Source organism: Arachis hypogaea, chromosome 16, assembly GCF_003086295.3.
Source record: "Arachis hypogaea cultivar Tifrunner chromosome 16, arahy.Tifrunner.gnm2.J5K5, whole genome shotgun sequence".
Taxonomy (NCBI): Eukaryota; Viridiplantae; Streptophyta; class Magnoliopsida; order Fabales; family Fabaceae; genus Arachis; species Arachis hypogaea.
In genome coordinates this window covers 84,451,907-84,463,245 of record NC_092051.1, presented here as the reverse complement: position 1 = coordinate 84,463,245, position 11,339 = coordinate 84,451,907, and the positions used below count along the sequence as shown (strand labels likewise).

At 36.6% G+C, this 11,339-nt stretch overlaps 1 non-coding gene across 1 annotated transcript; it reads right to left on the bottom strand.

The window, feature by feature from the left end:
• Nucleotides 1–11,001: 11,001 nt before the first annotated feature.
• Nucleotides 11,002–11,109, bottom strand: LOC112761243 (small nucleolar RNA R71). Its single transcript, XR_003181648.1, has one exon. It is a non-coding gene; the product is annotated as a small nucleolar RNA R71 (small nucleolar RNA).
• Nucleotides 11,110–11,339: the final 230 nt, after the last annotated feature.

Below are 11,339 nucleotides of genomic sequence, written 5' to 3'. Positions count from 1 at the left end.
AAATGCTTGAAGAATTTAAACAGAAAGTAAATGTATCTTAATTGCAGAAGTTAAAAGAGAGATTGAAGATTTCAGGAGTGGAAGAGACTAGAAAACAAGTCTAAATCTCAAATCCTTCCTTGATCTAACAGAAACAATTGCAAAAGAAATGGAAAATTAAATTACAGAAGAAGTAGAAGAGTGAAAGCAGTAAACAGAATTTGAAATCAAATCAAAGTTCTTAGAATTATGCAGAAAGATAAAATAAGAGATCTCAAGGTGAGATTGAAACAGAATTTCTTCAATTCTTCACCCAAGATCCAAGACAAGAAGTAAAGAGTGCTCAAGCAAGAACAAGGAAGAAGATAGATCAATTCTCCTTCCAAATTCTCCAAGATCCAAATTCAAAGTAAAAACTCTAAAAATTATAAAATGAAAATTCTCTAAGAAGAAAAAGGTTCCAAAAAAAAGTCCTAACTAAATCAAACTAGCTTCTATTTATACACTTTCTATTCTTGGATTTAAGAATTTGGGTGGGCTTTTTAATTTGGTGAAGATTTGAATTTAATTGGATTTTTAATTGAATTTTCAGCCTAAGAGAAATTGCTCTCAGTGGAGTGCTATGCTCTTGTGGGAGCAGAGCATTGAGGCTTGTGTTGGAGCTCCTTGTTGCGTGCCAAGGCTTGGGAGGCATTCAGGATAGCGCTCCCCTCTTGTGGGGAGCGGAGCATTGTGGCTTGGTGTGTGTCTTGTGCGCTCCAACTCCTCCTGACCGTGTCATGTTGCGCTCCATGTTTCCCTGGCCGTGTCAAGCTTATGCAAGGAGTGAAGAGAGTAGCGCTCTGCTCTCCTTGGGAGCGGAGTATTGGCTTTTGCTTGGGTGAGGTCCCAAGTTCAAAACTTGTTGGAGGCATGCGCTGGCTTCTTTTCTTTGTGAAGGAAGTGGCGCCTTACTCCTTGCTTCCTTAGGGTGCCTTGTTCGATCCTTGGGGGTAGCATTTTAGCCATTTTTGGCTTATTTCTTTTGTGAGTAGCGCTCCTCCACTCCCCCTTGCTCATGAGTTCGAACCTTGTAGCCTTTACTAGAAAATTTTGTTTTTGGATTTATCCTTGAGTAAAGCCCGATAATGCTCTCAAGGAGAGCGGAGCATCATTCTTCCCTCCTTTGTTTCTTGGTTCTAAATTGTGCTCCGCTCTCAAGGAGAACGTAGCATCCAAGCTTGCTTCCTTAGTTCTTTGTTATGCTCCCAGTAGAGTGTTGTGGCTTGCCTCCTTCATTGTGCCACGCCTCTTTATTTCTTTTGCCACTTCTTCTCCTCCTTGGGCCACGCTTCTTTGGCCACGCTTTCTTATTTTCTTCTTTTCTTCACCTACAAGTAATCAAAACAACCAATCAAAGTATCACCAAATTCACAAGGTTTACAAATCATTTAAATATCAATTAAATTTAGCTTAAACCTCATGATTTAGTATCAATTAAATGGTGGTTGATTGATTCAAAGAAACCATGCAATTCCATTCCAAATTACTTACTTATAATGCAAGAAAGTGCATAAAACCTTATAAAAATAAAGAAAAAGACTAGTAAAACTAGGCTAAGATGACTTGTCATCACAACACCAAACTTAAAACTTGCTTGTCCCCAAGCAAGAAAAGAATTATGCTCAAAGGTTCTTTCAATTAGAATGGATTTGAAGAAAAACATGTGCTATCTTGTAAGTGAAGTGATTAAGTGACAGTGGGGTGAACTCTAAATTATATGCTCATGCAAGGGCTTCAGTGCTTACTAGTCCCTACATCTTGGAAGTCTTAGGTCTTAGAACTTTCATCCAAATAATATCATGGAGATCTCTCTATAGGTAATTACCTTGAAGCAGCTTATAATTTCTGTGTTTTGGCCTTGACTCTAAGTGTCATGTCTCAAAGCGGCTCTTTAGATAAGCTTTCAATCAATACTCCTAAACCAGTTGGTTTTAAGGTATTAGGTGTTAAAGCACCCCTAAGGATTTACTTGCTCAAGCCTCTCTCTTTGACACAACTCGACCACAAGCATTTACTAGGATAACAACTCTTTGAGTTCTTGTTTCTTTCTTCTTTTCTGCCTAGTAATTGATGCTCAGAGCCTTGGGCCATATTCTTTTGTTTTTGTATTCCCTTTATTTTCTTTTGTTTGCTGCTTCTTGGATCAATAAATGTTTAAGAATCTCCACAATACTTCTTTGAACTCTATGTCCTGCCTATGAGCTCCCATGCAAGTTTTCACAAGCATGTAACCTCAATGCATAATCATACAACTAGAACCACCACTTCTCCTAATCTTTTGCTTGCCTCAAAACTGTTTAATTCTTTAATCCTTCTTTTCAAAGAACTGTCATGTGATACTTTTTTGAGACATTGAGTGCAAACAAGTTTGGAGAGTACAAGGTTGTGAATGATCAAGTATCTCAATTATTGAATTAAAGAGAAATTATGCTAAACAAACAGACAGACAGGGGTACAATAGCACTTTCAATCATAACAGTGTCTGATGTAAAATAATCACTTAACAATACAACCTTTTGGAGTTTACTTGCTTTATTCCTCATCATCATCATTACTGGTCTTCACGTTCCTTTTTCCTCTTTCTGGTTGATGATGCTTAATCCTTCCAAAAACTTGTATGATACTCTGCAATGATATTGAAAGTTGCTTGTTCCCAAGCACTTGAAAAATGGTTAGCATGCATGCGTTATTTGTGGGCTTTTGAACTTACTTTGGTGTGGGAACACCAAACTTAGTACCTTGCCAATGGTTCTCATGCATCAGATTGACCATATGTAAAACTCTTTTTCTTTGCCAAAGGTAATAGAACTAAAAACTAGGAAACAGCAGAATAGTTAACTAGTTTATCTAAATGCTTGAAGCTAGCATTATGCAGAAGGTGAGAATGTGTTCTATGATGAAGTTTTTAGTGGAACACTAAACTTAAAATCCTTCATTCTCCCTTAGATTGTTTTGGTGTGCAACACCAAACTTAGCTTCTTGCAATATAGATAAAGCTAATTAACCTTTTTATTAAAATAGTTATGAAGAGAAAACTACCTCAGGTTGGGTTGCCTCCCAACAAGCACTTCTTTATTGTCACTAGCTTGATATCCTCTATCTTTTGATCATGGAAGTTGAGAGTTCTGTTGCCTTTGATCTTCTCCTCTTACTGTGGGCTTCCTTTCCTCTATTTCATCTTGAGGAACTTCTCTGTGGTGCTTATCTTTGATGATTGTTTCTTTTTCCATAGCCCTCTCACTTTCCTCTATGATTTCTTTCTATTTCTCCCACCTAGTAACTTTTTCATTGTCTTTCAGGTTGTCTTAAGTGGCTCTGGGGAAAGTATTTTCCCTCTTTCACCCATTTCTGCAAAGTGCTTGGCCAGTTGTTCCATTTGCCTTTCAATTCTTCTGATTGAGGCTTCCTGGTTCTTTGTTGTCACCTCTTGGTGCTTCATCATTCTCTCTATTAAGATCTCTAAGTTGGTGATCCTCTGAGAATCTTATGAGATTGATTGGTTGTGGGGTGTTGTGGTGGTGTGCAGTGGTTATTATGGGTATGGTGGTGTTTTTGGTGGTTTGTGAAGTTGGGGTTGTTGTAATTGAAGTCCCTTGGTCCTTGATTTTGGTGCTCGATCCTCCTCCAGTTGGAATGAGTCCTCCAGGGTGGGTTGTACACATCACCCTGAGACTTGTGTTGGAACAAGCTTGAGGTACTGTTTGGAGAGTGTAATCGCTCATGACTTTTTTCTCATAGTTAATTGCTCCAAAACCTTTTTCAGGTTGATTCCAACCATGTGAATTTTGAGGTAGGTTGTATGCATTTACTACAGCAGTTTGCAACTCATTGATTTTTCTGACCATCAACTCCAGTTGTTGCAGAGTTTGTTGATGCATCTGCTTGTTTTGGTTCACGACTGCATTTACACCTTCAGTTTCCATCACTCCTTTTTCTTGTGTGGATGGTTGCCTTTCTGCTTCTACCTTACCAATTCCCTTGGGTGGTGTCAACTTGGCCATAAATTCATTCATTAGATCTTCCCATCCGATGATGCTTCCTTGTGGGAAGGCTTCAAGCCATTGAGCAACATCGCTCATGGTGATGAGCGGATGCTTCAAATCATGGGTTGCATTATCATCTAAGGTGAGGACTCTACTCCCACAATTTCTAGAATTCGTTGAGTTTCCCTCCATGATCTGCACAATCACAAAAAGTCCAAGTGAAGATTGAATATACTCATGCGAAAATGTGGTGAAAGGATTAGTTAACACAATGTATCAAACAATTGACAGGCTTGAAAAATCAATAGAAGAAAACTGCTTCTGTCATTTACTCAGTGAGCAGAAATACAAGAAATGCATAGAATCAGAAAAACTAGGAAAATCCCATTCTATTGCTAAATTGGGGTTTTAGTTATCTTAAGCAAAAATTCAAACAGTTAGTGTGTTAGTTAAAAATTAAAGAAACAGAAAAGAAAAAGTGCTTGATCTAGATCTCCACTTCACTTAATCATTGTCAATCTAATCAATCCCCGGCAATGGCACCAAAAACTTGCTGGTGTATTTTGGAAAATGAATTCCAAACACCTAAAACTAACCGGCAAGTGTACCGGGTCGCATCAAGTAATAATAACTCACATGAGTGAGGTCGATCCCACAGGAATTGAAGGATTGAGCAATTTTAGTTTAGTGGTTGATTTAGTCAAGCAAATCAAGTATTGGTTTGAGTGGTTTGTGATTGACAGAAGCTAAATTGCATAAAATGTAAAAAGAGAGGGAAGAATTGCAGTAAATTAAAGAGAACAGAAAGTAAAAGTGCTAAATCTTAAAGAACAAGTAAATTAAATTGCAGAAGCTTAGATTGCAAGAAATGTAAATGACTGAATCTTAAAGTGCAAGGAAGGTCAATTACTTGAATTATAAAAGGGTTCAGGGAGCTGGGATTGCAGAAATTAAACTAGCAGAAGTGAAATGACAATTAACAGAGAAGGAGATGAATTAAATTGAAGTAGATCTCAAACAGAAAAGTAAAAATGCTTGAAGAATTTAAACAGAAAGTAAATGTATCTTAATTGCAGAAGCTAAAAGAGAGATTGAAGATCTCAGGAGTGGAAGAGACTAGAAAACAAGTCTAGATCTCAAATCCTTCCTTGATCTAACAGGAACAATTACAAAAGAAATGGAAAATTAAATTGCAAAAGAAGTAGAAGAGTGAAAGCAGTAAACAGAATTTGAAATCAAATCAAAGTTCTTAGAATTATGCAGAAAGATAAAACAAGAGATCTCAAGGTGAGATTGAAACAGAATTTCTTCAATTCTTCACCCAAGATCCAAGACATGAAGTAAAGAGTGCTCAAGCAAGAACAAGGAAGAAGTGAGATCAATTCTCCTTCCAAATTCTCCAAGATCCAAATTCAAAGTAAAAACTCTAAAAATTATAAAATGAAAATTCTCTAAGAAGCAAAAGGTTCCAAAAAAAAAAGTCCTAACTAAATCAAGCTAGCTTCTATTTATACACTTTCTATTCTTGGATTTAAGAATTTGGGTGGGCTTTTTAATTTGGTGAAGATTTGAATTTAATTAGATTTTTAATTGAATTTTCAGCCCAAGAGAAATTGCTCCCAGTGCAGTGCTCTGCTCTTGTGGGGAGCGGAGTATTGAGGCTTGTGTTGGAGCTCCTTGTTGTGTGCCAAGGCTTGGGAGGCATTCAGGATAGCACTCCGCTCTTGTGGGAACGGAGCATTGTGGCTTGGTATGTGTCTTGTGCGCTCCAACTCCTCCTGACCGTGTCATGTTGTGCTCCATGTTTCCCTGGCCATGTCAAGCTTATGCAAGGAGTGAAGAGAGTAGCACTCTGCTCTCCTTGGGAGCGGAGCATTGGCTTTTGCTTGGGTGAGGTCCCAAGTTCGAAACTTGTTGGAGGCATGCGCTGGCTTCTTTTCTTTGTGAAGGAAGTGGCGCCTTACTCCTTGCTTCCTTAGGGTGCCTTGTTCGATCCTTGGGGGTAGCATTTTAACCATTTTTGGCTTATTTCCTTTGTAAGTAGCGCTCCTCCACTCCCCCTTGCTCATGAGTTCGAACCTTGTAGCCTTCACTAGCAAACTTTGTTTTTGGATTTATTCTTGAGTGAAGCCCGATAATGCTCTCAAGGAGAGCGGAGCATCATTCTTCCCTCCTTTGTTTCTTGGTTCCAAATTGTGCTCCGCTCTCAAGGAGAGCGTAACATCCAAGCTTGCTTCCTTAGTTCTTTGTTATGCTCCCAGTAGAGTGTTGTGGCTTGCCTCCTTCATTGTGCCACGCCTCTTTGTTTCTTTTTCCACTTCTTCTCTTCCTTGAGCCACGCTTCTTTGGCCACGCTTTCTTATTTTCTTCTTTTCTTCACCTACAAGTAATCAAAACAATCAATCAAAGTATCACCAAATTTACAAGGTTTACAAATCATTTAAATATCAATTAAATTTAGCTTAAACCTCATGATTTAGTATCAATTAAATGGTGGTTGATTGATTCAAAGAAACCATGCAATTCCATTCCAAATTACTTACTTATAATGCAAGAAAGTGCATAAAACCTAATAAAAACAAAGAAAAAGACTAGTAAAACTAGGCTAAGATGACTTGTCATCAACCCACACACCATGAACAGGATCGATATTGTTGGATACTCTACTATGTGGCCTACAGATTATAAGACAATCTTAAATGCCTTGTCCAAATACCTTTATCAACTCTGGCAACCTAAAATATATGGAGAAAGAGATGTAGTCGAAGAACTCTCATTCAGAACGGATATTCCGCCAATGACACTCCAAGAGTTTCAGTCCAGATTCATAACCTCAGGAATAATTAATCAATTTGGATAGTACTATTTTTACACTCCAAGAACAGGGCAAAATTTTTCTAATCAGCCTAGCACATTGATGAGCGGATAATTTATACGCTTTTTGGCATTGTTTTTACATAGTTTTCAGTATGATTTAGTTAGTTTTTAGTATATTTTTGTTAGTTTTTAATTAAAATTCACATTTCTGGACTTTATTATGAGTTTGTGTGTTTTTCTGTGATTTCAGGTATTTTCTGGCTGAAATTGAGGGACCTGAGCAAAAATCAGATTCAGAGGTTGAAGAAGGACTGCAGATGCTATTGGATTCTGACCTCCCTGCACTCAAAGTAAATTTTCTGGAGCTACAAAACTCCAAATGGCACACTCTCAATTGCGTTGGAAAGTAGACATCCAGGGCTTTTCAGCAATATATAATAGTCCATACTTTACCCGATTTTAAATGACGCAAACTGGCGTTGAACGCCAGCTCCATGCTGCATTTTGGAGTCAAACGCCAGAAACAAGTTGCAAAGTGGAGTTAAACGCCAGAAACACGTTACAAACTAGCGTTCAACTCCAAAAATGACCTCTCCACATGAAAGCTTTATGCTTAGCCCAAGCACACACCAAGTGGGCCCCGGAAGTGGATTTCTACATCATTTACTTATTTCTGTAAACCCTAGTAACTAGTTTAGTATAAATAGGACTTTTTACTATTGTATTTACATCTTTGGAATCATCTTTGGAATCATCTTTGGGGAACATCTTTAGTTTTCATCTTTAGATCACATTTGGGGGCTGGCCTCTCGGCCATGCCTGGACCTTCATCACTTATGTATTTTCAACGGTAGAGTTTCTACACACCATAGATTAAGGTGTGGAGCTCTGCTGTTCCTCAAAGATTAATGCAAAGTACTACTGTTTTTCTATTCAATTCAACTTATTCTGCTTCTAAGATATTCATTCGCACTTCAACATGATGGATGTGATGATCGTGACAGTCATCATCATTCTCACTTATGAACGCGTGCCTGACAACCACTTCCGTTCTACCTTAGATTGAATGGATATCTCTTGGATATCTAATACAGGGGACCGAGTCCGAGATATTAGAGTCTTCGTGGTATAAGTTAGAACCCATGGATGGCCATTCCTGAGATCCAGAAAGTCTAAACCTTGTCTGTGGTATTCCGAGTAGGATCTGGGAAGGGATGGCTGTGACGAGCTCAAAACTCGCGAGTGCTAGGCGTAGTGACAGACGCAAAAGGATCAATGGATCCTATTCCAGTATGATCGAGAACCGGCAGATGATTAGCCGTGCCATGACAGAGCATTTGAACCTTTTTCACAGAGAGGATGGGATGTAGCCATTGACAACGGTGATGCCCTACATAAAGCTTGCCATGGAAAGGAGTAGGATTGATTGGATGAAGACAGCAGGAAAGCAGAAATCAGAGGAACGAAAGCATCTCCATATGCTTATCTGAAATTCTCACCAATGAATTACATAAGTATCACTATCCTATTTTATATTTTATTTATTTTCATCCACTATAATTTCTTAATACAATTTAATCCGCCTGACTGAGATTTACAAGGTGACCATAGCTTGCTTCAAGCCGACAATCTCCGTGGGATCGACCCTTACTCACGTAAGGTTTATTACTTGGATGACCCAGTGCACTTGCTGGTTAGTTGTATGAAGTTGTGAAACAGATATAAGATCATGAACGTGCGTATTGAGTTTTTAGCGCCGTTACCAAGGAATAGAATGATCACGATTTCGCACACCAAGTTTTTGGCGCCGTTGCCGGGGATTGTTCGAGTTTGGACAACTGATGGTTCATCTTGTTGCTCAGATTAGGTAACTTTATTTTAATTTTAACCTTTTTGTTTTTATTATTCCTATTTTCGAAAAAATAAAAAAAAATGTATTTTCAAAAATATATTTTTCTTCAGAATTTTTAAGAATGAATTCTAGAGTTTCATGAAGCATGTTGAAGCCTGGCTGGCTGTAAAGCCATGTCTAAATTCATTTGGACTGTGGCTTCCAAATCATCATCACAAGAGCAAGCTAGTTGTTGCTAATCAAATTTGTTGTTGTATGACTGATTTGTATCTTCTAAAGCTTGGCTGGCTAGTGAGCCATGTCTAATTCCTGGACTGGAGCTTTAGACTAACAATGCAAGATTCCTGGAATTCATATTAAAAATTTTGAAATCCTTATTTTCCTTTTTCAAATTAATTTTCAAAAAATCCAAAAAAAATTTTATAAAATCATAAAACCAAAAATATTTTGTGTTTCTTGTTTGAGTCTTGAGTCAATTTTTAAATTTGGTGTCAATTGCGTTTTGCTAAGAATTTATGTATTTTTCGAAAAATTCATGCATTCATAGTGTTCTTCATGATCTTCAAGTTGTTCTTGGTAAATCTTCTTGTTTGATCTTGATGTCTTCTTGTTTTGTGTCTTATCTTGTTTTTCATATGCATTCTTGCATTCATAGTGTCTATACATGAAAAATTTCTAAGTTTGGTGTCTTGCATGTTTTTCTTTTCTTAAAAATTTTTCAAAAATAAGTTCTTGATGTTCATCATGATCTTCAAAGTGTTCTTGGTGTTCATCTTGGCATTCATAGTGTTCTTGCATGCATCACATGTTTTGATCCAAAATTTTCATGCATTGAGTCTTTTTTATGTTTTCCTCTCTCATCATTAAAAAACAATATCTTTCCCTTATTTCACTCATAAATTTTGAAAATTTGGATTGACTTTTTCAAAAATTTTTAAAATCTAGTTATTTCTTATGAGTCAAATCAAATTTTCAATTTGAAAATCCTATCTTTTTCAAAATCTTTTTCAAAAATCAAATCTTTTTCATTTTTCTTATTTATTTTCGAAAATTTTAAAAATATTTTTCAAAAATCTTTTTCTTAATTTTATCTCATAATTTTCGAAAATATTATCAAGAATTAATGTTTTGATTCAAAAATTTCAAGTTTGTTACTTTCTTGTTAAGAAAGATTCAAACTTTAAGTTCTAGAATCATATCTTGTGATTACTTGTGAGTCAAGTCATTAATTTTTATTTTAAAATTCAAATCTTTTTCAAAACTAATTTTAATCATATCTTTCTATCATATCTTTTTAAATCATATCTTTTTCAAAAAAGAACATTTTGATTTTAAAATATCTTTTCTAACTCCTTATCTTCTTATCTTTTCAAATTTGATTTTCAAATCTTTTTCAAATTAAGTTTCAATCATATCTTTTTCAAAACTACCTAACTAACTCTCTCTTTCTAATTTTCGAAAATTCTTTCCCCTCTTCTTCAAAATTCCTTTTTAATTAACTAATTGTTTTAATTTTAATTTAATTTCAATTTTTAATTTCAAAATTTAACTTTAAATTTTATTTTTTTAATTAATTTTCGAAATTCTCTCTCTCATCTCCTTCTATTTATTTATTCATCTACTAACACTTCTCTTCCATCCAAAAATTCGAACACCACCTCCCTCTCTGTGTTCGAGTTTTTCCTCTTCTCTTCTTTACATTACATTCTTTTCTTCTTCTACTCACACGAAGGAATCTCTATACTGTGACATAGAGGATTCCATATTTTCTTTGTTATTCCCTTCTTTGTCATATGAGCAGGAGCAAGGACAAGAACATTCTTGTTGAAGCAGATCCTGAACCTGAAAGGACTCTGAAAAGGAAACTAAGAGAAGTTAAAATACAACAATCCAGAGACAACCTTACAGGAATTTTCGAACAAAGAAGAGGAGATGGCAGCCGAAAATAATAATAATGCAAGGAGGATGCTTGGTGACTTTACTGCACCTAATTCCAATTTACATGGAAGAAGCATCTCCATTCCGGCCATTGGAGCAAACAATTTTGAGCTGAAACCTCAATTAGTTTCTCTGATGCAGCAGAACTGCAAGTTTCATGGACTTCCATCTGAAGATCCTTTTCAGTTCTTAACTGAATTCTTGTAGATCTGTGATACTGTTAAGACCAATGGGGTTGATCCCGAGGTCTACAGGCTTATACTTTTTCTGTTTGCTGTAAGAGACAAAACTAGAGTATGGTTGGATTCTCAACCCAAAGATAGCCTGAACTCTTGGGATAAGCTGGTCACGGCTTTCTTAGCCAAGTTCTTTCCTCTTCAAAAGCTTAGTAAGCTTAGAGTGGATGTTCAAACCTTCAGACAGAAAGAAGGTGAATCCCTCTATGAAGCTTGGGAGAGATATAAGCAACTGACCAAAAAGTGTCCTTCTGACATGCTTTCAGAATGGACCATCCTGGATATATTCTATGATGGTCTGTCTGAATTAGCTAAGATGTCGTTGGATACTTCTGCATGTGGATCCATTCACCTAAAAAAAATGCCTGCAGAAGCTCAAGAACTCATTGACATGGTTGCTAATAACCAGTTCATGTACACTTCTGAGAGGAATCCTGTGAATAATGGGACGCCTATGAAGAAGGGAGTTCTTGAAATTGATACTCTGAATGC